Raw genomic sequence first — 24359 nt, 5'->3', positions numbered from 1 at the left:
TACACTATTAAAGTTCTAAATCATTGTATACTGGTGCAAAGAATATGTTATTTCTCCTATTCAGAGACTGCAATGTTTGTCAGCACAATCTTGCATTATTAATGCATTATTACAAGCACAGTTTTGTGCTTGTAACTAACTCTATGCAATACCTATTGCATTTTTACAAATAATAGCAAGAGCATTGCAAGTTTAACTTCACTCCTTTATCTTCACTACATTTTACAACATGTGTATGATATCAGTTATAAAGGCTGACATTCTAAAGTAAAGGGTTAAATGGCAATACATGGAGGATCAATGATCATATTACTTACACTATCTGAAAATATGAATGTTCGATCTGTGGACAGTGCTTTTGGAGAATGTGTGGTCTTTCACCATCCCTGCTCCTCTTCTGCTCACCATTGATACCTGCAGGAAAAGAATAAAAAAATGTCAAGTTATTGGGAGTACCCAGCTTTTTTGCTACCATATTCCTTCCAGGGATTTTTTTCTGTTATTTGTTCATTTAGTAGATGTAATTATGATCTATATGCTAGTTACTGTGCTAACACACTAGGAATAGAAAAATGAATTAGAAATTTTCTCTGCCCTTGATGGTTGTATAGTTCAGAGAGAGAGAAGGAGAAAGAGAGAGAGAGAACAGATAAAAGACCACGCAACTATGACAAAAGCTATAATAAATGAACAGAATCCTCTGGACACTCAGATAGCTAAAGAGACTCTGCTGTGTACTGAATGTGTCTACTCCAAAATTCACATGTTGAAACTTATTCCCAATTTGATGATATTTGAAGGTAGGGCCTTTGGGAAGTAATTAGGTCATGAGAGTGGAGCCCTCATGAATGGGATTAGTGCCCTTATGAAAAGAAGGGACATGAGCTCTTTCTTTCTGCTCTGTGCCATGTTAGGCTACAAGAAGGTGGCCATCTGCAAACCAGGAAGTGGGTCCTCATCAGACACCAAATCTGCCAGAACTTTTATCTTGGGACTTTCTCGCCTCCAAAACTGTGAGCAATAAATGTTTGTCGTTTAAGACATCCAGTTGAAAAATAATGGTCTCGGGGGGGGGCGGAGCAAGATGGCCGAATAGGAACAGCTCCAGTCTCCAACTCCCAGTGCGAGCGACACAGAAGACTGGTGATTTCTGCATTTTCAACTGAGGTACTGGGTTCATCTCACTGGGGAGTGCCGGACGATCGGTGCTGGTCAGCTGCTGCAGCCCGACCAGCGAGAGCTGAAGCAGGGCGAGGCATTGCCTCACCTGGGAAGCGCAAGGGGGAAGGGAATCCCTTTTCCTAGCCAGGGGAACTGAGACACACAACACCTGGAAAATCGGGTAACTCCCACCCCAATACTGCACTTTAAGCAAACAGGCACACCAGGAGATCATATCCCACACCTGGCCGGGAGGGTCCCACACCCACGGAGCCTCCCTCATTGCTAGCACAGCAGTCTGTGATCTACTGGCAAGGCAGCAGCGAGACTGGGGGAGGTGCACCCGCCATTGCTGAGGCTTAAGTAGGTAAACAAAGCCGCTGGGAAGCTCGAACTGGGTGGAGCTCACAGCAGCCCAAGGAAACCTGCCTGTCTCTGTAGACTCCACCTCTGGGGACAGGGCACAGTAAACAATAACAAACACAGCAGAAAACTCTGCAGACGCAAACGACTCTGACAGCTTTGAAGAGAGCAGTGGATCTCCCAACATGGAGGCTGAGATCTGAGAAGGGACAGACTCCCTGCTCAAGTGGGTCCCTGACCCCTGAGCAGCCTAACTGGGAGACATCCCCCACTAGGGGCAGTCTGACACCCCACACCTCACAGGGTGGAGTACACCCCTGAGAGGAAGCTTCCAAAGCAAGAATCAGACAGGTACACTCGCTGTTCAGAAATATTCTATCTGCTGCAGCCTCTGCTGCTGATACCCAGGCAAACAGGGTCTGGAGTGGACCTCAAGCAATCTCCAACAGACCTACAGCTGAGAGTCCTGACTGTTAGAAGGAAAACTATCAAACAGGAAGGACACCTACACCAAAACCCCATCAGTACATCACCATCATCAAAGACCAGAGGCAGATAAAACCACAAAGATGGCGAAAAAGCAGGGCAGAAAAGCTGGAAATTCAAAAAATAAGAGCGCATCTCCCCCGGCAAAGGAGCGCAGCTCATCGCCAGCAATGGATCAAAGCTGGACGGAGAATGACTTTGACGAGATGAGAGAAGAAGGCTTCAGTCCATCAAATTTCTCAGAGCTAAAGGCGCAAAGAAACTAAAAATCTTGAAAAAAAAGTGGAAGAATTGATGGCTAATTAATGCAGAGAAGGTCCTAAACCAAATGAAAGAGATGAAAACCATGACATGAGAAATACGTGACAAATGCACAAGCTTCAGTAACCGACTCGATCAACTGGAAGAAAGAGTATCAGCGATTGAGGATCAAATGTATGAAATGAAGCGAGAAGAGAAACCAAAAGAAAAAAGAAGAAAAAGAAATGAACAAAGCCTGCAAGAAGTATGGGATTATGTAAAAAGACCAAATCTACGTCTGATTGGGGTGCCTGAAAGTGAGGGGGAAAATGGAACCAAGTTGGAAAACACTCTTCAGGATATCATCCAGGAGAACTTCCCCAACCTAGTAGGGCAGGCCAACATTCAAATCCAGGAAATACAGAGAACGCCACAAAGATACTCCTCGAGAAGAGCAACTCCAAGACACATAATTGCCAGATTCACCAAAGTTGAAATGAAGGAAAAAATCTTAAGGGCAGCCAGAGAGAAAGGTCGGGTTACCCACAAAGGGAAGCCCATCAGACTAACAGCAGATCTCTCAGCAGAAACTCTACAAGCCAGAAGAGAGTGGGGGCCAATATTCAACATTCTTAAAGAAAAGAATTTTAAACCCAGAATTTCATATCCGGCCAAACTGAGTTTCATAAGTGAAGGAGAAATAAAATCCTTTACAGATAAGCAAATGCTTAGAGATTTTGTCACCACTAGGCCTGCCTTACAAGAGATCCTGAAGGAAGCACTAAACATGGAAAGGAACAACCGGTACCAGCCATTGCAAAAACATGCCAAAATGTAAAGACCATCGAGGCAAGGAAGAAACTGCATCAACTAACGAGCAAAATAACCAGTTAATATCATAATGGCAGGATCAAGTTCACACATAACAATATTAACCTTAAATGTAAATGGACTAAATGCTCCAATTAAAAGACACAGACTGGCAAACTGGATAAAGAGTCAAGACCCATCAGTCTGCTGTATTCAGGAGACCCATCTCACACGCAGAGACATACATAGGCTCAAAATAAAGGGATGGAGGAAGATTTACCAAGCAAATGGAGAACAAAAAAAAGCGGGGGTTGCAATACTAGTCTCTGATAAAACAGACTTTAAACCATCAAACATCAAAAGAGACAAAGAAGGCCATTACATAATGGTAAAGGGATCAATTCAACAGGAAGAGCTAACTATCCTAAATATATATGCACCCAATACAGGAGCACCCAGATTCATCAAGCAAGTCCTTAGAGACTTACAAAGAGACTTAGACTCCCATACAATAATAATGGGAGACTTCAACACTCCACTGTCAACATTAGACAGATCAACGAGACAGAAAGTTAACAAGGATATCCAAGAATTGAACTCATCTCTGCAGCAAGCAGACCTAATAGACATCTATAGAACTCTCCACCCCAAATCAACAGAATATACATTCTTCTCAGCACCACATCGTACTTACTACAAAATTGACCACGTAATTGGAAGTAAAGCACTCCTCAGCAAATGTACAAGAACAGAAATTATAACAAACTGTCTCTCAGACCACAGTGCAATCAAATTAGAACTCAGGACTAAGAAACTCAATCAAAACCACCCAACTACATGGAAACTGAACAACCTGCTCCCGAATGACTACTGGGTACATAACGAAATGAAGGCAGAAATAATGATGTTCTTTGAAACCAATGAGAACAAAGATACAACATACCAGAATCTCTGGGACACATTTAAAGCAGTGTGTAGAGGGAAGTTTATAGCACTAAATGCCCACAAGAGAAAGCAGGAAAGATCTAAAATTGACACTCTAACATCGCAATTAAAAGAACTAGAGAAGCAAGAGCAAACACATTCGAAAGCTAGCAGAAGGCTAGAAATAACTAAGATCAGAGCAGAACTGAAGGAGATAGAAACACAAAAAACCCTCCAAAAAATCAATGAATCCAGGAGTTGGTTTTTTGAAAAGATCAACAAAATTGACAGACCACTAGCAAGACTAATAAAGAAGAAAAGAGAGAAGAATCAAATCGATGCAATTAAAAATGATAAAGGGGATATCACCACCGACCCCACAGAAATACAAACTACCATCAGAGAATAGTATAAACACCTCTACGCAAATAAACTGGAAAATCTAGAAGAAATGGATAATTTCCTGGACACTTACACTCTTCCAAGACTAAACCAGGAAGAAGTTGAATCCCTGAATAGACCAATAGAAGGCTCTGAAATTGAGGCAATAATTAATAGCCTACCAACCAAAAAAAGTCCAGGACCAGATGGATTCACAGCTGAATTCTACCAGAGGTACAAGGAGGAGTTGGTACCATTCCTTCTGAAACTATTCCAATCAATAGAAAAAGAGGGAATCCTCCCTAACTCATTTTATGAGGCCAACATCATCCTGATACCAAAGCCTGGCAGAGACACAACAAAAAAAGAGAATTTTAGACCAATATCCCTGATGAACATCGATGCAAAAATCCTCAATAAAGTACTGGCAAACCGGATTCAGCAACACATCGAAAAGCTTATCCACCATGATCAAGTGGGCTTCATCCCTGGGATGCAAGGCTGGTTCAACATTTGCAAATCAATAAACATAATCCAGCATATAAACAGAACCAAAGACAAGAACCACATGATTATCTCAATAGATGCAGAAAAGGCTTTTGACAAAATTCAACAGCCCTTCATGCTAAAAACGCTCAATAAATTCGGTATTGATGGAACGTACCTCAAAATAATAAGAGCTATCTATGACAAACCCACAGCCAATATTATACTGAATGGGCAAAAACTGGAAAAATTCCCTTTGAAAACTGGCACAAGACAGGGATACCCTCTCTCACCACTCCTATTCAACATAGTGTTGGAAGTTCTGGCTAGGGCAATTAGGCAAGAGAAAGAAATCAAGGGTATTCAGTTAGGAAAAGAAGAAGTCAAATTTTCCCTGTTTGCAGATGACATGATTGTATATTTAGAAAACCCCATCATCTCAGCCCAAAATCTCCTTAAGCTGATAAGCAACTTCAGCAAAGTCTCAGGATACAAAATTAATGTGCAAAAATCACAAGCATTCTTATACACCAGTAACAGACAAACAGAGAGCCAAATCAGGAATGAACTTCCATTCACAATTGCTTCAAAGAGAATAAAATACCTAGGAATCCAACTTACAAGGGATGTAAAGGACCTCTTCAAGGAGAGCTACAAACCACTGCTCAGTGAAATAAAAGAGAACACAAACAAATGGAAGAACATACCATGCTCATGGATAGGAAGAATCAATATCGTGAAAATGGCCATACTGCCCAAGGTAATTTATAGATTCAATGCCATCCCCATCAAGCTACCAATGAGTTTCTTCACAGAATTGGAAAAAACTGCTTTAAAGTTCATATGGAACCAAAAAGAGCCCGCATCTCCAAGACAATCCTAAGTCAAAAGAACAAAGCTGGAGGCATCACGCTACCTGACTTCAAACTATACTACAAGGCTACAGTAACCAAAACAGCATGGTACTGGTACCAAAACAGAGATATAGACCAATGGAACAGAACAGAGTCCTCAGAAATAATACCACACATCTACAGCCATCTGATCTTTGACAAACCTGAGAGAAACAAGAAATGGGGAAAGGATTCCCTATTTAATAAATGGTGCTGGGAAAATTGGCTAGCCATAAGTAGAAAGCTGAAACTGGATCCTTTCCTTACTCCTTATACGAAAATTAATTCAAGATGGATTAGAGACTTAAATGTTAGACCTAATACCATAAAAATCCTAGAGGAAAACCTAGGTAGTACCATTCAGGACATAGGCATGGGCAAAGACTTCATGTCTAAAACACCAAAAGCAACAGCAGCAAAAGCCAAAATTGACAAATGGGATCTAATTAAACTAAAGAGCTTCTGCACAGCAAAAGAAACTACCATCAGAGTGAACAGGCAACCTACAGAATGGGAGAAAATTTTTGCAATCTACTCATCTGACAAAGGGCTAATATCCAGAACCTACAAAGAACTCCAACAAATTTACAAGAAAAAAACAAACAACCCCATCAAAAAGTGGGCAAAGGATATGAACAGACATTTCTCAAAAGAAGACATTCATACAGCCAACAGACACATGAAAAAATGCTCATCATCACTGGCCATCAGAGAAATGCAAATCAAAACCACAATGAGATACCATCTCACACCAGTTAGAATGGCGATCATTAAAAAGTCAGGAAACAACAGGTGCTGGAGAGGATGTGGAGAAATAGGAACACTTTTACACTGTTGGTGGGATTGTAAACTAGTTCAACCATTATGGAAAACAGTATGGCGATTCCTCAAGGATCTAGAACTAGATGTACCATATGACCCAGCCATCCCATTACTGGGTATATACCCAAAGGATTATAAATCATGCTGCTATAAAGACACATGCACACGTATGTTTATTGCGGCACTATTCACAATAGCAAAGACTTGGAATCAACCGAAATGTCCATCAGTGACAGATTGGATTAAGAAAATGTGGCACATATACACCATGGAATACTATGCAGCCATAAAAAAGGATGAGTTTGTGTCCTTTGTAGGGACATGGATGCAGCTGGAAACCATCATTCTTAGCAAACTATCACAAGAACAGAAAACCAAACACCGCATGTTCTCACTCATAGGTGGGAACTGAACAATGAGATCACTTGGACTCAGGAAGGGGAACATCACACACCGGGGCCTATCATGGGGAGGGGGGAGTGGGGAGGGGGGAGGGATTGCATTGGGAGTTATACCTGATGTAAATGACGAGTTGATGGGTGCAGCACACCAACAAGGCACAAGTATACATATGTAACAAACCTGCACATTATGCACATGTACCCTACAACTTAAAGTATAATAATAATAAATAAATTAAACAAACAAACAAACAAAAAAAAGCAAAAAACAAAAAAAACAAAACAAAAAAAAGACATCCAGTCTATGGTAATTTATTATTGCAGCCCACAGTAAGACAGACCAACTCTGCCTGGGGAAGTCAAGAAGGCACAGAAAGAAAGAGAGAGAGAGAAAGGGGCGGTGGGGTGGGGGTGGGACAAAGAGCATGTATTGTTTCCAGCAGAGGAAAAAACGTGTGCATGGCCTGGAGTCCTGAAATAATAATGTATGTTCTGAGACTGGTATAGTTTTTTACAGAGGTGTACTGGAAGTGATGTTTGGAATAAAAAGTGGTGCTAGATTGTGAAAAGTTATGTTACAAAGCCCATGCATATTGCACAGACAGCAGTCAGACAATAGATAATGTTAAGTGTGGGAGGAAAATAATCAAGATTAATTTTTATCTTTAATAGAAAGAGAACTTCATAGGAGGACGGTTGATGGACTGTGATTTGAAGAGTCTGTGATATTATGTCCAGCAGGAGATGAGGGCTACAGCAGGTTAAAAATAGCTAGGTAGAGATGAGGGTCCATTCCTCTGTGCATGAATAGCTGACTGCTTTGACAAATGGATTATAACCAAAGTGTCACTACACCTAATTCAGACCTAGCCATTAAGAGGACTGGAATCTTCTGCCTTTGTCTATTGAAATTCTCAGTTGCCACATGAGAAATCCAACTACATTACACGGAGAAGCCACAAGTCCACAGTCCACAAATATTGATAAATTACAATTAATTAAATGTTATAGTTTGCTAGATGTTCTTAGTTGTTACCTAATATCCTTTTTCCGTCCTTTATCCAAGATCCCATCCAGGATACCAGATGACATTTAGTTGTCGTGAACCTTAGGCTCCTCTTAGCTATGACAGTTCCTCAGGCTTTCCTTGTTTTGATGACTTGACAGTGTTGAAGAGCACTGGTCAGGTATATTGTAAGCATGTCTCTATATTAGAATTTGGTATTTTCTCATGATTAGACTGGGATATGAACTTTGGGGAGAAAGATCACAGAGGTAAAGTCTTTGATCCACTTTGAGTTAACTTTTGTATGTGGTGTGAGGTAGGGATTCAATTTCATTCTTTTCCCATGGATATACAGTTGCCCCAGCACCATTTGTGACAAAAACTTTGTTTTACCTTTTTAAATATTTTTTGAGAGGAGGGGGAATATTCTGGATGATTTACATTCATATGTGAATTTTGGGGTCACCTTGTCAATTTTGGAAAAATTAGGTAGGATTTTTATAGAAATTGTGTTGCATCTGTAGGTCAGTTTGGGGAGTATTTCAATAGTAATAATGTTAAACCTTTCGATCCTTGAACATAAGATGTCTTTCCATTTATTTAGGCCTTCTTAAGTTTCTTTCAAAATGTTTTCTTAATTTTATTTTCTGATTGCTCATGCCAAGTATATAGAAATATAATTGATTTTGTATGTTGATCTTGTGTCTTTCAATTTTGCTGAACTTTATTCATTGCAATAGTTTTAGTGAAATCTTTAGGATTTTCCATATTCAAGATTATGTCATCTGTGATTATAGTTTCACTAATTTCTTTCTAGATGTCTTTTATTTCATTTTCCTTCCTAATTTCCCTGACTAGAAATGTACCTGCTCAATGGTCAGAGGCATTTGAACCAGAGCAACTCCATCTTGAATATGGTCTGAGTAAAATGAGGCTGAGACCTACTGGGCTGCATCCCTAGAGAGGCATTCTAAGTCACAGGATAAGATAGGAGGTTGGCACAAGATACGGGTCATAAAGACCTTGCTGATAAAACAGGTTGCAGTAAAGAAGCCAGCTAAGACCCATCAAAACCAAGATGGTGACGAGAGTGACCTCTGGTCATCCTCACTGCTACACTCCCACCAGTGCCATGACAGTTTACAAATGCCATGGCAATGTCAGGAAGTTACCCTATATGGTCTAAGAAAGAAAGGCAGGAATAATCTACCCCCTTTTAAGCACATAATCAAGAAATAACCATAAAAGTGGGCAACCAGCAACCCTTGGGGCTGCTCTGTCTATGGAGTAGCCATTATTTTATTCCTTTATTTTCTTAATAAACTTGCTTTACAAACTCACCCTGAATTCTTTCTTGTGTGCGATCCAAGAACCCTCTCTTGGGGTCTGGATCTGGATCCCTTTCCAATAACAGAATGAATTCATTTTGCCCATTGCCCAGATGGAGCCTACTAATCAAGGCAGGGTGATTACAATAGAGAAAGAGTTTAATTCAAACAGTGCTGGCTGAACAGGAGACTAAAGTTTTATTATTACTCGTATTAACCTTTCTGAAAATTGACAGGCTAGGGTTTTTCAAGGCTAGTTTGGTGGGCAAGGGAATAGGTGCTGCTGATTGGTTGGGGGTGCAATCATAAGGATATGGAAAATAGTTCTCATGTGCTGAGTTCACTTCTGGGTGGGGCCACGGGGCTGGTTGGTTGGCCCAAGTGGAGCTACTGGTGGTCATAAATGCAAAAACCAGAAATGACATCTCAAAAGGCTAATCTTAGGTTCTGCAATAGTAATGTTATCTGCAGGGATAATTGGGGAAGTTGCAAATCTTGTGACCTCTGGAATAAAGGCTGCTAATTTTTTATATCTACACCTTAGCAGAATTCAGGCTACTATCATACACCTAAACTGGTGGTCTTTTATTAGCTTTACAAAAGTGGTTTAGTTCTGGGGAAGGGCTATTATTATTTAAACTACAAACTAAATTTCTCCCAAAGTTAGCTTGGCCCAAGCCCAGAAAAGCCTGAGAACAGTTTGGAGGTTAAAGGCCAGGTGAGACTTGGTTAGATCAGATCTCTTCCATGACATAATTTTCTATTACAATTTTTGCAAAGGTGGTTTCAGAAACTCCAGTAAAATTTTAATAGAAGGGGTGACAGTACATACTGTTGTCTTGCTCCTGACCTTAGCAGAAAACCATTCAGTTTCTTAACATTAAGTATGATATTAGCTGTGACATTTTGTAGATCCAAATTATTAGATTCAGAAAGTTTCTGTCTCCTCTTAGTTTGTTGTCTTTTTATCATGAAGTGGTACAAATTTTGTCTAATACTTTTGCTGTAATCTGATGATTATGTGGTTTCAGTACTTTATTGTATTAATATGTTTATTACATTATTGATTATCAGATGCTAAGCCAAACTTACATTGTTGGGATGAATCTCACTTAGTCATGATATATAATGTTTTTATATGTTGCAGGATTAGGTTTGCTAGTATTGTGTTGATGATGTTTGCCATGTATATTTATAAAAGATGTTGATCTGTAATTTTATTTTCTTGTGATGTCTTAACCTGTTTTTTTTTTTTTTTTTTGTACTTTAAGTTCTAGGGTACATGTGCAAATGTGCAGGTTTGTTACATATGTATACATGTGCCATGTTGGTTTGCTGCACCCATTAACTCGTCATTTACATTAGGTATTTCTCCTAATGCTATCCCTCCCCCAACCTCCCACCCCATGACAGGCCCCGGTGTGTGATGTTCCCCTTCCTGTGTTCAAGTGTTCTCATTGTTCAATTCCCACCTGTGAGTGAGAACATGCAGTATTTGGTTTTCTGTCCTTGCGATAATTTGCTCAGAATGATGGTTTCCAGCTTCATCCATGTCACTACAAAGGACATGAACTCATCCTTTTTTATGGCTGCATAGTATTCCATGGTGTATATGTGCCACGTTTTCTAGTTTTTTTTTTTTTTAAATCAGAGTAGTATTAACCTCACAGAATAGTTGTGAAGTATACTTCTTTTTCTTTTTTTTCTTCTTCTTTCTTTCTTTTTTTTTTTTTTTTTTTTGAGACAGGGTCTCACTCTATCACCCAGGGTGGAGAGCAGTAGCGCAGTAGCACCATTATGGCTCACTGCAGCCTCAACCTCCTGGGCTCAGGTGATTATCCCATTTCAGCCTCCCAAGTAGCTGCAACTAAAGGCACATGCCACCATGCCCACCTAATTTTTTTGTATTTTTTGTAAAGATGGAGTTTCACCATGTCGCCCAAGTTGGTCTTGAACTCCTAGGCTCAAGTGGTTCACTCACCTCAGCTTTGCAAAGTGCTGGGATTACAGGTATGACCTACCATGCCTAGTCTCTTTTCTATTTATTGAAAGATTATTGTTAGTTGTTCTGTAAACATTTGGTAGAATTCACTAGTAAAGTGTTCTGTGCCATGGCTTTTCTTTGCAGAAAGTTTTTTGATTACTAATCATAATTCTATTTTTTATAAATATACTCAGATCTTCTGTTTATTCTTGAAAAAGTTTATGTAGTTTATGTCTTTCTAGGAACTTATTCATTTCATCTAGATTATCTAACTTGTTGGTATGCATTTCCTCATAGTGTTCTTTTTAATCCATTTTTTATTTCTGTAAAATTAATAGCAATATTCCCTTCTTTATTCCTGATTTTAGCAACTTGGTATTCTCTCTTATTTTTTCCCTTTTGTCAGTCTAGCCAATAGTTTGTCAATTTTGTTGGTCTCCTCAAATAAACAAGTTTGGTTTTATTGGATTTTCTCTTTTTTTAAATTTCTCATTTTATTAATTTTATTCTAATCTTTACTATTGTTTTTTCTCTATTGCTTTTTTATTTCCCATTTTATTAATTTAATTCTAATTTTTATTATTGCTTTTCTTCTGAGAGATTTGGATTTAATTTGTTCTCTTTTTTTCAGTTTTTGAGGTGGAAATTCGTTATTGATCTGAGACTTTTTTTCTTTCCTAATCTAAATATTTAATGCTATAAAATTCTCTCTCATTGCTTTAGCTGCGTCCCATAAGTTTTGTGTGTTTTTATTTATTTTCATTCACCTCAAAGAATTTTCTAACTTCTTAAGATTTCTTTTTAGACCTATTAGTTATTTAGGAGAGTGTTGTTTAATTTTCACATATTTGTGATTTTCCTTATTGTCTTTCCATTATTAATATCTGCTTTCATGCCACTGTTATAGAATAACATATTTTGTATGATTCCAATCCTTTTAAAAGTATTGATATTTGTATTATGGCCTAGCATAGAGTCTATCCTGGAGAATTTTCCATGTGCGCTTCAGAAGAACGTGTGTTTTGCTCCTGTTGAGTAGAGTGTTCTATAGATACAGATTGTAGTTTATTCATAGTGTTTTTCACATCTCCTATTTCCTTATTGATCTTCTGCTTAAGTTGTTTTATCCACTATTGAAAGTGGAGTGTTGAAGTCTTCAACTATTATTGTTGAATTGTGCATTTCTACTTTAAATTCTGTCAGAGATTGCTTTGCTTATTTTGAGGTTTTGCTGTTAGGTCTACAAATGTTTATTAGTATTATTATGTCTTCCTGATGGATTAACTCTTTAATTATTATCAAATGTTCTTCTTTATCTGTAGTAGCATTTTAAACTTCTTTTAAAAAATATTATTATAACTACACAAGCTTTCATGTGGTTGCTGTGTGCATAATCAATCTTTTTCCACCTTTTTACTTTTAACTGTTTATGTCTCTATCTAAATTTTATCTCCTATTGATGACATTATAATTGGATCATGTTTTTATATCCAGTCTATTTCTGCCTTTTGATTGGGTTGTTTAATCTATTCACATTTAATGTTTTTGTTGATATAGTTAGATTTATATCAGCCATTTTGCTTTTTGGCTTTTATATGTCTTCTGGCTTTTTCCTCTGTTCCTCTTTTACTGTTGTGTTTTGCATTGAGTGCATATTTTCTACTGTAACATTTTAATTCCTAGAATTTTTTTTAACCACAGCTTTTATTTTCTTAGGAGCTTAACGTATACATCTTACCATAACCTACTTAAGATCTATATTGTCTTGATTCCAGAGAGATAAAGAAATGTTACTTCCATACAGTTCCATTCCCTTTTCCCCTTTTTTGTGCTATTATTGTTACATATATATTATATCCATATATATTACAAACCCAAGAATACATTATTGTAATTATTACTTTATATAACTTTATGTCTATTAAAGAAGCTGAGGAAAGAAAGGAGAACAAATAACGTTTATAGTTTGTTATACTAACCTTCTTTTTTTTTTTTTTTTTTTTTTTTTGAGACGGAGTCTCGCTCTGTCGCCCAGGCTGGCGTGCAGTGGCCGGATCTCAGCTCACTGCAAGCTCCGCCTCCCGGGTTTACGCCATTCTCCTGCCTCAGCCTCCCGAGTAGCTGGGACTACAGGCGCCCGCCACCTCGCCCGGGCTAGTTTTTTTGTATTTTTAGTAGAGACGGGGTTTCACCATGTTAGCCAGGATGGTCTTGATCTCCTGACCTTGTGATCCGCCCGTCTCGGCCTCCCAAAGTGCTGGGATTACAGGCTTGAGCCACCGCGCCTGGCCTACTAACCTTCTTTTGAAATGTTTCTTGTTCTTTTAATTTGTTCCTGTGAATTCAAGTTACCATCTGGTGTCATTTTCTTACTCCCATACACCTTTACCATCATTCACCTACTTTATAATGTTAATTGTCAAGTATATTATATCTTTATGTTTTAAGCCCAACAGTTTAGTTATATAGTTTTATTAAATTACTTTTCAAATCACTGAAGACATTGAAATAAAGAAAATATACATTTATACTGTCTTTTAATAGTGCCTTTATTGGTGCTTTTAAAAAATGGATTCTAATGACCATCTGGAATTACATGCTTCCAGCCTGAAAACTTCTTATAGTATTTTTTGTAAAGTATATCAGCTACCAATAAATTCTATTGTTTTTGTCTATCTGATAATGTTTTTATTTCACCTCTGGTTTTGAAGGATAGTTTTACTGAATATAAGTCTCTTGGTTGACACACTGTTGGGATTATTTTTTCCTTCCAGCACTTTTGATACAATTGACCTCTGAACAACACATGCTTGACTGTATTTGTCCACTTACACATGGATTTTATTCTGCCTCTGCCAACCCTGAGATAGCAAGACCTCCTCCTACTCTTCCCTAGCCTATGCAATGTGATGACAATAAGAATGAAGACCTTTATGATGACCTATTTCCACCTAATGAATGGTAAATATATTTTCTTTTTCTTATGATTTTCTTTTTTTTTGTTTGTTTGTTTAAGACAGAGTCTTGCTCTGTTGCCCAGTTTGGAGTACAGTGGCATATTCTCGGCTCACTGCAACCTCCACCTCCTGAGTTCAAGTGATTCTCCTGCCCCAGCCTCCTGAGTAGCTGGGATTACAGGCGTGCACCACTAGGCACAGTTAATTTTTATATATGTAGTACAGACAGGGTTTCACTATGTTGGCCAGGCTGGTCTCAAACTCCTGACCTCAAATGACCTGCCCACCTTGACCTCCCAAAGTACTGGGATTACAGGCCTGAGGTACCACACCTGGCTCTTTGTTATGATTTTCTTAATAACATGCTTTCTCTAGCTTACTTTATTGTGGGAATAGAGTATAAAATACATATAACATACAAAATATGTGTTAACCAACTGTTTATTTTATCAGTATGGCTTTTGGTCAACAGTAGGCTATTAGTAGTTACTTAGGAAAGTCAAAAGTTATATGAGGATTTTTGTCTAAACAGGAGATTGGTGCCCCTAACTTGCATGTTGTTCAAGGGTCAATGGTATATTGTCCCACTGCCTTCTGACTCTCATTGTTTTTTATGAGAAGTCAGCTGTTTATATTATTGGAATTCTGTAGTATGTGTTAAGTCATTTTTCTCTTTGATATTTTCATAATTTTATCTTTGTCTTCTAGCATTTTTCTATGATGCATACAAATGTAAGTTTATTTGTACTTGTCTTACTTGGAGTTTATGGAACTTCTTGGATGTGCAGATTAATATTTTCAGCCAATTTGGAAGGTTCCAGTCATTATTTCTTCACTTTTTTTTTTTTTTTTTTAATTATCTCTTCTCCTTCTGTTACTCCTATTATCATGTGTTGATGCTCTTAATGGTATTACACATTTCTGTGAGGATTCATTTTTCTTCATTTTTTTTCTTTCTACTCTTCAGATTTATAATCTCTCTCAATGTATCTTCAAGTTCACAGATTCTTTTTGTCAGTTGAAACCTGCTGCTGAAACCCTCCAGTGAATTTTTTAATTTGGTTATTATGCCTTTCAAGTCCAGAATTAGCACTTGGTTCTTTTTTTATAGTTTTCTTATCTCTTTTTTGATGTTCTCTATTTAATGAGATGTTGTCACATCTTCTTTCACTTCTTTAGACATATTTTCTTGTAGTTCTTTGAATATATTTAAAATGGCTCTTTTAAAGTCTTTGTTAAATCTGACATTTGGGCCCTCTTACAGCCAGTTTTTGTTGCCCTCTTTTTTCCTATGTATGGGTCACAATTTCCTGTTTCTTTGTATGTCTTGTGATTTTGTTAATTATTGTTGAAAACTGGAAATTTGTTAAAGTAACTCTGGATACTAATTCACTTCTGTCCTCACCAGAGCTTGTTTTTGTTGTGGCTTGGTTGCTTTTTTGTTTGTTTGTTTGTTTGTGACTTCACTAACCTATTTTAGTGAGATCTCTTTCCTCTGAAATGTAGCCTCTGTTGTAATTTCTCAAGGGTGTAGTCTTGAGTATCTGCACAGACAACCTGGGATGACTGAGTTTGGCAGCACTCTCTTTGAGTGTTTCTTTCCATGATCTTTCTGTTAAGTTGTCTGCCTTTGGTATTACACCCAGCTGTTTTGTCAGTAAGGGTATAGCCAAGCAGATTCTACTATTTAGTGAACTGAACTTAGGCCAGTTAGTTGTCTCTCTAAGCCTTACTTTCAGAGTGATATTAGTCAAATGACTAATAATACACATTCTAATATGTTATGCCAGTTAAATTAAATCATGGAAATAAAATCATCTACCATAGGATCCTTGGCCCAATGCATGTAGTTCATGCTTAGTCCCTGTTATCCAGACTTCCTCAGTACATATGAAGTTGATGAGTGTATAATAACAAAACTTCAAAATTCTACACCACAAATATTACAGAAATAATGATTTTCTTCCCAAATCTGGTTTTGCCTATCTGCTTTATTGGCTGATAGCAAATATCAACTAGAATTAAGCTTCTCATTTCTACTTTCTAGATTCATTGAGCATCAGGGAAGTTCCAGGATGTATTTTGTTCAACATTTGCCTATAGCCGGCTAACAGTCAGATTCATCTGAAAAAAAAAAAAAATCTTTACTGTTAGTACTTACTGATATGTTCTTCCCCAAAGCATCAGCACAATCAGATTTCACCTTAAGAGGAAAAATAGTAATGTTAGTCATTCACTGAACAATTATTAAGTATCTGGTATGTTCCAGGGAAAAAAAGATGCTAGAGATAAGGAAATAGAAAAGGCAAATATTGCTCTATCCTTATGAAACTTATAATCCAGCAGAGTCCAAGCATCAAGGTATTTCAGAAGCACAAAATTTAACTGCTTATGAAACTAAAATTTGTCTCAATAACTGAGATCAAATTAATGTTTTTGTGATGATATCTTTATAGTCCTGAACAAAGTTTATAAAATATATGGGAAATGCCTTTTAGCATTCGGAAGGCAGAGCCAAACTTTTACTTCAGTTGAAGTCTCAAATTGCCTAAAATTCAAAGATGAATAACATATACTATCATCTACCTCCAGGAAATTTTAGATTCGTGTGGGAGATAGGCAAATAACACCAAAACGACACAGCAGTGCCCCTGGCACAAAATGAGATGTTCAATAATGGAAACAAATATAATTACTACTTACTAAGTAGAGAAAGCTGCTTGAGGAATAAAATGTAAGGTACTTACGCCGTATGAAGTATGATGAAACATGACCTCTGGGCACAAAGGAAACAAGAGACATCTAGATTTGCATTAACTGGGTACCTTTACTTGTTCAGCACTACTATGGGAACTCTGGGGAAGGTAAAACCACCTGTCTTCGAGGTGATTATACTGATGAAAAGGACTCAGGACAGAAAACTCAGAGCCAGACCAGTTGCTCAACAATGAGTTTTAGAACTCTGAAGACCTTATCTACTCTGAGCCTCCATTTCCTTGTCTGTAAAATCAGAGTAAACATACTATCACCCAGAGCTGTTGTAAAGATTAAGTGCAATAATGGATTTAAAAGGCATGTGAAAATGTGTTCTGCAATTGTGGAGGTTATTGTTACAATCCAGCAGGAGAAATGCTGAGTTTCTTCTAAGCCAATGAGGCCATCTCTGAAGACCTGAACTCTGTGTGCTCATATAAAGTAACCAAGTTACCACATCAAACATGCCTTCCCTTATTGGAGATTATTGTGGAGGTTATTGTCACAATCCAGGAGGAGAAATGTCGAGTTCCTTTTAAACCAATGAGGCCATCTCTGAAGAACTGTATTCTGTGTGCTCAGACAAAGTAACGAAGTTACCACATCAAACATGCCTGCCCTTCTTTCTCTAACCACCTCTATGGTCCCCAACCAATGTAAATCCAACATTGATCATGTGGATGAAATGAATCTAAATGTGGTGGCTTTTCTCCACTTGGAAGCTAGAACCTGAACATGGCTAATTCTGTACCCACTCCATACTGCCCAATTTCCACCTCCTCTATCCCCACCACTAATTTGGTTTCATTCTCCCGTATTAAGGTCACACCTCACCAAATTATATGCTCCTCAAAGAATCACTCTCTTCTTGCATTCATCTCTTCATCTCCCAGGGTTCACAGCAGAGTGATTTGCATGTGACTGGTGCTCAATAGTACTTTTAATAAATTTACAAAAGGAAAGACCATTTTAGCCGATGGTATTTAGTAAAGTTATTTCCAATATTATTTGATGCTAGCTCTTATGTTTTCTGATGTGTTACAACAGTATGCAACATTAGCCAGAGGGATAATTTATTAGTTCTAATAATATTTGTTGAGTTAGAACTACATGATAAGTGTTAGGATTACAATAGTGAGCAAAGCCAAATCTGACTCTGCTTTCATAGAACTCAGGTTCTGTTTGTTGTTCATTGTAAATGAAGACCAAGAAAGATCTAGAAGCAGACTTGGCATTTAGCTGGAACACACAAGTACCACTGTGTGTATGACCAGAATCTATCTCAGTCAGTGCTTAGGCAACAATGTTTAGGACCTATTTTTATTGTCACTTCTAACCAAATATTAACTCTTTAATTCAAAATGTCTACTGCAAAATAGATAAAAACAGTACCACTGATCTGGCCACTTGTAAATCAAAATGCTTTATAGCATTAGCTATAGTATTAGGTCTAAGTATTAGGTGTAAGACAACTCCTCCTGAATGGTCAATGTCAGCCTATTCCTGAACACAAATGCAATACAAATGGGGACTCATGTCAATTGCAAATGTACCCACTCAGATAACCTCCTTTACCTGGTTTGAGAAAGTGTTTCCTAGGGTATATACTTTGTAAACTATCCTCAAGAAATGCTTTTCAAAGCATTCCATGATCAAAATTAGAGAAAAAAAAATCTGTATATGTTAGAGAACACATGAAAGCCCTGAAAAGCGCTACAGTAAAATTAAATTTAAAAAAAGGTTTGACTTGTAACCCAGGTCTCCTCATATTCGTTTCACCATAGAACCATTTTCCCAAAACACACATATAAGTGTACTGAAAAAGTAATATTCTAGGCAAGGTACTTTTGTATACTGGTTTAACTTATTCAGATCCTACTCTGGTAATTTTCTCTCTTTCTTTTTTTAAGTTGCTATCATAGGAACTGCATAAATGCATTGAGTTATTCTCTAAGTCTATTTTGATCAGTTATGTCATCTGCCAAAGTGGCAATCAAAATCCTATTTTGTCTTTTAATAGAATAAGCAGTTGAGATGAGAGCAATAATAATGGTTGTTTAACACCAGAAAAAGCCAGAGAATGATTCTTTTCTACCTGGATATGTACAGAGGCCTGTAGAGGATTCATCCTGCAAGCTCATACACAATTCATTTTAATACTTTTATTTCATATTTATTTTTATTGTACTCTACTTTGGCAATCTTAGATTAAGTTTCCAATTTTCCAAAATTGCCTGCAGTGAACTCCTATCCCCAGAGATTGGTTTTTTTTATTAGTCTCTTAAGCAAGTTATACAATTCAAATCACCTCTCCCTGTCCACCCATCTGCTTGTTTTTGCTTTTCTTCCTCTCTGCTGGATTCAGTGTAGAAATCCTCTATGCCTCCTCTCTCCCCTCCCTGTCCACTGCCCTAAACTCTCCCCCACCGTTCTGTCTATCCTCTCTGTCAGGGTCCAGGGGCCCCTTCTGTTCACATGGCTCTGGGCCCACCTGTACCGGCCCCATCTGTCAGCAAAGCAGCCTCAGCATCCCACAAACCTGGTGGAGGAAATTCTCCTCTGAAGAATTGACGTCACTAGGTGTTCTCCTGAGAGTTGTGCCCTGAAAAATTAGCTACATTGAGAAAGAATAAAGGGCATTTCAGCATGGAATAGAGGCGTTCATCCCACTGGCATTAATAAAATACTTCTTCTACATGGGACCACATTTCAGTCTTTCATTTCAAGCATTATTTTACATCAACCTGACAATTTTTTAAAAGTGGGAATTTAAAAAAGATAATATCTTCAGGATAACCAGAAATTCAAAAATAATTATTTGTATTATTAAAAATGCATTTTATTTACTAGACCTCCTTATGCAATGTAATTATTTAGAAAATACATTTTCTTTATTAGACCTCCTTATGCAATATGAATAATTAAAAATTATAAGTAAAAATATAAATAATTATTTACATTGCATAAGGAGGCCTAGTAAATAAAATGTATTTTCTGAAGCTATCATGACCAAACATTTGCAAAATTATTTCCTTGTATTCTTCCAATTCAAGTAATACAGTAATCTTTTCAGAAGAAGTCATTCAGTTATAGTTCCTTGGCACTATTTGTAAAGGAGTCAAAGAATCATATCCCAAAGGAAGTGTTTCCTTGAAAGAAAGCTTATCTCTGATATTTAAAATCCCCTGTCCCCAAAACATACACACAGTGAAAAAAGTGAAGATCTACAATTGAATAATACAGTAAGGCTTGGCTCATTTTTTCCTGTCTGAAATTTGATTCATATTTAACTCAGATTTGTGTGTCAATTTAGAGACCAAAGTGCCAAGAGGAGAACAGAATGGTCACAGCCAGCCATGGTAGAGAGTATTTGGTGCCAGGACTGAACAAGGTCTCAAAAATGTTGATGGCACCTGAAATTCATACATTAGAACCCTTAATGTACAAGCCGGTCTCTTGGTTCTGATGTTCCCTTGCCTGTTTCCTGCATGTGAGAGAAGTGCTGCAGCGACCCTGTTTATCTGGCCCCTGCACAACATTGTCAGGACACATTTCCATTTTCCAAGTGACTGCTGCCACTGGGCCGCAGTCTGTGCTCATTTCTCGAGTAGCTAAACCCTTTGACACTGTGGTTTTTAATTAAAATTACATTAAAGTTAATCAACCAGAAAGAGGCTGCTGTAGAAGGCAGGTTTGATTGCAACCTGCAAAGGGCACGAAGGCTGCCAACTTGCTAAAGATGTGCCTGCAGATGCCAATCTGCGCACATGAGCCCCACGGTTACAGAGCTGCCGAGGAGAGGTCAGTTCTGTTTGCATTTTCCCTGGAACTGTCAAAAAAATCGCGATGGCAGTGGCATGGCATAAAGTTAAGAAAATAGACAAGCCTCTTCAAAGCATACCATTCCAGCATTTCTGCTACTGCCCCAAACCACTGATGTGAAGCTGTCATGTCCCAACTGTTTCCTCTTCAGACGTAGTTAAGCTCAACTGAGAGCCATTAGGTTTGTTGTTTGAGTAGGCTACAGATACTCTTAGAAGATCTTGTCTTCTACAGGCTAGGTTTCTGGCATATGATGCTGTGACTGGCTTTGCTTTGTTTTGAAAGGGCCAGAGAAAATACTTGAATGTTTCAGGATTCCTTGTTCATCTTCAGGTTCTTTGCAAAAGGGATTCACTGGAAAATGACTACTCATAGCACAGCATATCTTTATGCATTCTGAACCAAGACACTATCAAATACAAATTCACATATAGGACTTTTTATATGACACTTACTAAATGTTGCAATGGTGTTAAGTCTAAAATATAAATTATTTTATGTTCACTTCTTATATGATTAATTTACTTATATTTAGTTCTTGAAGTACCTCACACTTGGTGAGAGATTGACTAGTTTTAGATAAATGAATGAATGAATGAGTGAATGAATTAAAAGAGTGCATCATCTGTCAGAACTAATTCTATCTGTGCCTTTTCTCTAAAGCTGTATAGTCATGTACCATGTAACAATGTTTTGGTAAATGATGGACCACATGCGAGAGTGGTCCCATAAGGTTATAATGGAGCTGAAGAATTTCTATCGTCTAGTGATATCATAGCAATCATAGCATCATAACACAATGTATTACTCATGTGTTTGCAATGAGGCTGGTGTAAAGAAATCTATGTAGCCAGTCATACATACATAACAATTTTGTACAGCACATAATACTTGACAATGATAATAAATATGTTACTGATGTATGTATTTATTATATAATTTATTATTATTTTAGAGTGTACTCCTTCTACTTATTAAGAAAAAGTTCACTGTAAACAGCCTGAGGCAGGTGTTTCAGCAGGTAGTAACAATGCCACAAGAAGGCATTGTTATCGTAGATGACAGCTCCATGTGTGTTATTGTCCCTGAAGACTTTCACTGGGACAGGATGGGGAGGTGGAAGACAGTGATCTTGATGATCCTGATGCTGTGTGCCTAGGCTAAAGTATGTGTCTGTGTCTTAGTTTTTAATAAAAACAGTTTAAAAAAATAAAAATATCTAATAGAATAAGGATATAAAGACAACATATTTTTGTACAGCTGTACCATGCGTTTGTGTTTTAAGCTAAGTGTTATTACAAAAGAATAAAAAAGTTAAAAAGCAAAAATGTTTCAGTAAGCTAGGGATAAGTTGTTATTGGAGAAATAAAAAGGAAAATATTTCCATAAATATGATGTAGCCTAAGTGTACAGTGCTTATAAAGTCTAAAGTAGTATACAGCATTGTCCTAGGCCTTCACAATTCACTCACCCTTCACTCACTAATTCATCCAGAGCAACCATCAGTCCTGCTAGCTCCATTCACGGTAAGTCCCATATAAAACTATACTATTTTTAATATTTTATGCCATATTTTTACTGCACTTCTATAGTTAGATACACAAATACTATCATTGTGTTACAGTTGCCTACACTATTTGGTAGAGTAACATTCTGTACAGGATTGTAGCCTTGGTACAAAAGGCTATATCATATAGCTAGGTGTGTAGTAGGCTAGACCCTCTAGGTTTGTGTAAGTGCACTCCATGATGTTTGCACAATAACAAAATCACCTAAAAATGCATTTCTCATTAAATAACTGTAAAACCACCATTACTACAAAAAGTTAGATGCCATTTTATTTTAAGTGTCGACTTTATTCATATCTGATGCCTAAACCACTATTCTAAGGATTCTGAGGTTGTGCCCCAGTTATAAAGCAGAGAGAATGATTTCTGTCAAGGACTATTCTAGTGCTATGGTTTGGGGAACAATATAAAGATTATATCAGAATTCCATGATTGTTTGGAAGCAAGCGGACAGAGCCTCATTATATGAGGCTTTCTATGGGAAAGGGAAGAATGAACTTTGAAGAGGAAATGTAACTAACTTTACTGAGTTTCAAGCTCTGTAAAAACTGGCAAATATTTTCTTCTATATATCCCTTAGAGGCTTCCAGAGTCCATTCCTGATTCTGATTAATCCATTAGTTCCGATATTATTTACTTGTCTTTGTATATCTATGGGTCTGTCTGGGTGCTCCATTCAGTAGCAAATCTCTTGAGTCAGGTGAGCCCCAGGTGCCACGCATACCATAGCTGTGAATGTTAAAGAGTGGCAAAGTGGCTCCCCATAAAAAGCGATATATAAAAACACAGTTTCGTTATTTGAAAAGGTTAATTCTTTTGCTATAATATTTAACATTCTTTGGAATCTCAGAAAAGAATTTTTGTGTACAGATATGGTTAATTCATCATTACAGTATTCTCTCCTTATTGATCACATCATGAAAAAAAATGAACTAAACTCTTAAACACCTCTTTCTTTTAATGAAAACTTACAATCTTTTACTCATAAAATCAGTCAGTATACATGTTCTTTAAACAGACTTTTAGGGATAACACTTGGAAATAATTTGTCATCTCTCTTTTATAAAACTGATATTTTAAAAACAGAAATAAAATGTAAGTTTCTCTTTTCACTTCAAATTAGACAATAATATTTTCTACACTCTCTAAATCACGTCCCTGATGAGATCCATATAACGATTTTCAATACAACTTCTAGGTCAAGCAAAGTATAATGTAGTATGGCCGTATCCTCCAACTTACCAGAGAAAAGTTGAGTTATTAACTATTACAAACATTACAAAGTACTTTATTTAAAAACATTATTAAGTCAACCAGCTAATACTTACTGACCATCTACCATGGGGTAGGTACTCTTTGGTGTGAAAGGTATAGCAGCGATCAAAGATGATGATGTTCTGCACCCATGGAGTTTACATGCTACATATGAGAGAGCAGCTATATAAAATGGCTGCCACGGAAGCACTATAGGCTAGCTACCCATTAGACATTTCCTTGCTAATAGAATTTCAGTTTGGTTTGGGAAGGCATTACTACCAAGATGGCTGCCCTCTTCATGTCAACCAGATGATACTTCCCAGCCTTCCTTGAGCTTGGGAAGGCCATGTGACCCAGTTCTAGCCAATGAGATCTACTAGGAAGTCTGCTGGTAGGGAAGTGGGTTCTTCAAAATATATTTTCATCTCTAATAAAAAGAGAATAACCCCTGCCAGGAGTTATTCTTTGCCTGCCTTACCAGCCCACTGTCTCTACCTTTGATGGAGTCATCCTGTAGTCATGAGGCACAAGCACCAAGACAAAAAGCCAAATTCTGAGGATAGTAAAACAGAAGGATGGAAACTTGGGGCTTCAACAACATTTTGAACTGCAGCCTCCAGGCTGGAACTTCTAGACTTCTTGTTACATAAAACAATTAAATGTCATATCCCTTAAGCTAGTGTTAGTTGGGGATCTATTATTTGCAGCTAAAAAAA

At 37.5% G+C, this 24359-nt stretch overlaps 1 long non-coding RNA gene across 9 annotated transcripts in view; it reads right to left on the bottom strand.

Moving 5' to 3' along the window:
* The window catches only part of LOC105488959 (uncharacterized), a 227902-nt gene that overhangs the window by 70369 nt on the left and 133174 nt on the right, over positions 1-24359 (bottom strand). For 8 of the 9 annotated variants that reach the window (XR_011619597.1, XR_011619600.1, XR_011619596.1 and 5 more), the window contains 2 exons: positions 16404-16445; positions 318-414 (listed from right to left, as the gene is read on the bottom strand). This is a non-coding gene — a long non-coding RNA (uncharacterized lncRNA). The remainder of the gene's footprint in view (positions 1-317; positions 415-16403; positions 16446-24359) is intronic. The other variant, XR_011619602.1, reaches the window with a different exon arrangement.

Source organism: Macaca nemestrina, chromosome 2 (genome assembly GCF_043159975.1).
Source record: "Macaca nemestrina isolate mMacNem1 chromosome 2, mMacNem.hap1, whole genome shotgun sequence".
NCBI lineage: Eukaryota > Metazoa > Chordata > Mammalia > Primates > Cercopithecidae > Macaca > Macaca nemestrina.
Note: the sequence above shows the minus strand (reverse complement) of the source record. Positions and strands in the feature narration are given on the sequence as shown.